We start from the raw sequence: 3,558 nt of genomic DNA on the forward strand, positions 1-3,558 counted from the left end.
GCTCATCTCCTTGCATCATAGGCAAGTTGAACGCCACCCTCACACTCTCCGGACTAAAATCCAAGTATTTTCCCCAAACCATAGTGAGATAATTCTTTGGATTCGGGTTCACACTTTGGTCATGGTTCTTGGTGATCCATGCATTGGCATAGAACTCTTGAACCATCAAGATTCTGACTTGTTGAATGGGGTTGGTGAGTACTTCCCAACCTCTTCTTCGGATCTCATGGCGGATCTCCGGATATTCACCCTTTTTGAGTGAAAAGGGGACTTCGGGGATCACCTTCTTCAAGGCCACAACTTCATAGAAGTGGACTTGATGCACCCTTGAGAGGAATCTATCCATCTCCATGACTCGGAGGTGGAAGCTTTTGCCTTCCCTTTCCTCTTTCTAGAGGTTTCTCCGGCCTTGGATGCCATAAATGGTTATGGAAAAACGAAAAAGCAACGCTTTTACCACACCAAACTTAAAATGTTTGCTCGTCCTCGAGCAAAAGAAAAAAGAAGAGAGTAGAAGAAGAAGAAATGAGGAAGAGGGAGAAGGTGGTGTGTTCGGCCAAGAAGGTGGGTTTGGGAGGAAAAGTGGTTTGAATTTGAAGGGTGAGGTTGGTGGGGTTTTATGAAGGATGGATGTGAGTGGTGAAGAGAAAAATGGGATTTGATAGGTGAAAGGTTTTTGGGGAAGAGGTATTGAGGTGATTGGTGAATGGGGGAAGAAGAGAGAGAGTGATGGTGGGGTCCTGTGGGGTCCACAGATCCTGTGGTGTCAAGGAAAAGTCATCCCTGCACCAAATGTTGCTCAAAATCACGTTTTGAGCTATTTCTGGCGTTAAACGCCGGGCTGGTGCCCATTCCTGGCGTTTAACGCCAGGTTGTTGCCCTTTACTGGCGTTTAACGCCAGTCTGGTGCCCCTTTCTGGCGTTAAACGCCCAGAATGGTGCCAGACTGGGCGTTAAACGCCCAACAGCTAGCATTACTGGCGTTGAACGCCAGCTTCTTCTCCTCCAGGGTGTGCTGTTTTTCTTCCTGTTTTTCATTTTGTTTTTGCTTTTTCATTGTTTTTGTGACTTCTTATGATCATCAACCTACAAAAAAGATAAAATAACAAAAGAAAATAGTTAACTATAAAACATTGGGTTGCCTCCCAACAAGCGCTTCTTTAATGTCATTAGCTTGACAGAGGACTCTCATGGAGCCTCACAGATACTCAGAGCCATGTTGGAACCTCCCAACACCAAACTTAGAGTTTGAATGTGGGGGTTCAACACCAAACTTAGAGTTTGGTTGTGGCCTCCCAACACCAAACTTAGAGTTTGACTGTGGGGGCTCTGTTTGGCTCTGTTTTGAGAGAAGCTCTTCATGCTTCTTCTCCATGGTGATAGAGGGATATCCTTGAGCCTTAAACACCAAGGATTCTTCATTCACTTGAATGATTAACTCTCCTCTATCAACATCAATCGCAGCCTTTGCTGTGGCTAGGAAGGGTCTGCAAGGATGATGGATTCATCCATGCACTTCCCAGTCTCTAGGACTATGAAATCAGTAGGGATGTAATGGTCTTCAATCTTCACCAAAACATTCTCTACAAGTCCATGAGCTTGTTTTCTTGAATTGTCTGCCATCTCTAATGAGATTCTTGCAGCTTGCACCTCAAAGATCCCTAATTTCTCCATTACAGAGAGGGGCATGAGGTTTACACTTGACCCTAAGTCACACAAGGCCTTCTTGAAGGTCATGGTGCCTATGGTACAAGGTATAGAAAACTTCCCAGGATCTTGCCTCTTTTGAGGCAGTTTCTGCCTAGACAAGTCATCCAGTTCTTTGGTGAGCAAAGGTGGTTCATCCTCCCAAGTCTCATTTCCAAATAACTTGTCATTTAGCTTCATGATTGCTCCAAGGTATTTAGCAACTTGCTCTTCAGTGACATACTCATCCTCTTCAGAGGAAGAATACTCATCAGAGCTCATGAAAGGCAGAAGTAAGTCCAATGGAATCTCTATGGTCTCATTTTGAGCCTTAGATTCCCATTGTTCCTCATTGAGGAACTCAGAGGAGATTAGTACACGCCCACTGAGGTCTTCCTCAGTGGCGTCCTCCTCCTCTCTTTCCTCTCCATATTCGGCCATGTCTATGGCTTTGCACTCTCCTTTTGGATTTTCTTCTGTATTACTTGGGAGAGTACTAGGAGGGAGTTCAGTAATTTTCTTGCTCAGCTGTCCCACTTGTCCTTCCAAATTTCTAATGGAGGACCTTGTTTCATTCATAAAACTTTGAGTGGTCTTTATTAGATCAGAGACCATTGTTGCTAAGTCAGAAGTATTCTGCTTAGAACTCTCTGTCTGTTGCTGAGAAGATGATGGAAAAGGCTTGCCATTGCTAAACCTGTTTCTTCCACCATTATTGTTATTGAAACCTTGTTGAGGTCTCTCTTGATTCTTCCATGAGAGATTTGGGTGATTTCTCCATGAAGAATTATAGGTGTTTCCATAGGGTTCTCCTAGGTAATTCACCTCTTCCATGGAAGGGTTCTCAGGATCATAAGCTTCTTCCTCAGATGAAGCATCCTTAGTACTGTTTGGTGCATTTTGCATTCCAGACAGACTTTGAGAAATCAAGTTGACTTGTTGAGTCAATATCTTGTTCTGAGCCAATATGGCATTCAGAGTGTCAATCTCAAGAACTCCTTTCTTCTGACTAGTCCCATTGTTCACAGGATTCCTTTCAGAAGTGTACATGAATTGGTTATTTGCAACCATTTCAATCAATTCTTGAGCTTCTGCAGGCGTCTTCTTCAGATGAAGAGATCCTCCAGCAGAGCTATCCAAGGACATCTTGGATAGTTCAGAGAGACCATCATAGAAAATACCTATGATGCTCCATTCAGAAAGCATGTCTGAAGGACATCTTCTGATTAATTGTTTGTATCTTTCCCAAGCTTCATAGAGGGATTCTCCATCCTTCTGTCTGAAGGTTTGGACTTCCACTCTAAGCTTACTCCATCTTTGTGGTGGAAAGAACTTTGCCAAGAAGGCATTGACTAGCTTTTCCCAAGAGTCCAGGCTTTCTTTAGGTTGAGAATCCAACCATATTCTAGCTCTGTCTCTTACAGCAAAAGGGAATAGCATCAGTCTGTAGACCTCAGGGTCTACCCCATTAGTCTTGACTGTGTCACAGATTTGCAAGAATTCAGCTAAGAACTGATGAGGATCTTCCATTGGAAGTCCATGGAACTTGCAATTCTGTTGCATTAGAGAAACTAATTGAGGCTTAAGCTCAAAGTTGTTTGCTCCAATGGCAGGGATAGAGATGCTTCTCCCGTAGAAATCAGGAGTAGGTGCAGTGAAGTCACCCAGCACCTTCCTTGCATTGTTGGTATGTTGTTGTTTCGGCTGCCATGGGTTCTTCTTCCTTGAAGAATTCGGTCAGGTCCTCAACAGAGAGTTGAGTCTTAGCTTCTCTTAGCTTTCGCTTCAAGGTCCTTTCAGGTTCAGGGTCAGCTTCAACAAGAATGCCTTTGTCTTTGTTCCTGCTCATATGAAAGAGAAGAGAACAAGAAA

The 3,558-nt window shown here is 43.7% G+C and overlaps 1 non-coding gene across 1 annotated transcript; it reads left to right on the forward strand.

Moving 5' to 3' along the window:
• The first annotated feature begins 2,886 nt into the window (after window positions 1-2,886).
• LOC130951283 (small nucleolar RNA R71) lies at window positions 2,887-2,994 on the forward strand. Its single transcript, XR_009073905.1, has one exon. It is a non-coding gene; the product is annotated as a small nucleolar RNA R71 (small nucleolar RNA).
• The last annotated feature ends 564 nt before the right edge of the window (window positions 2,995-3,558 follow it).

This window comes from Arachis stenosperma, chromosome 1 (genome assembly GCF_014773155.1).
Source record: "Arachis stenosperma cultivar V10309 chromosome 1, arast.V10309.gnm1.PFL2, whole genome shotgun sequence".
Taxonomy (NCBI): Eukaryota; Viridiplantae; Streptophyta; class Magnoliopsida; order Fabales; family Fabaceae; genus Arachis; species Arachis stenosperma.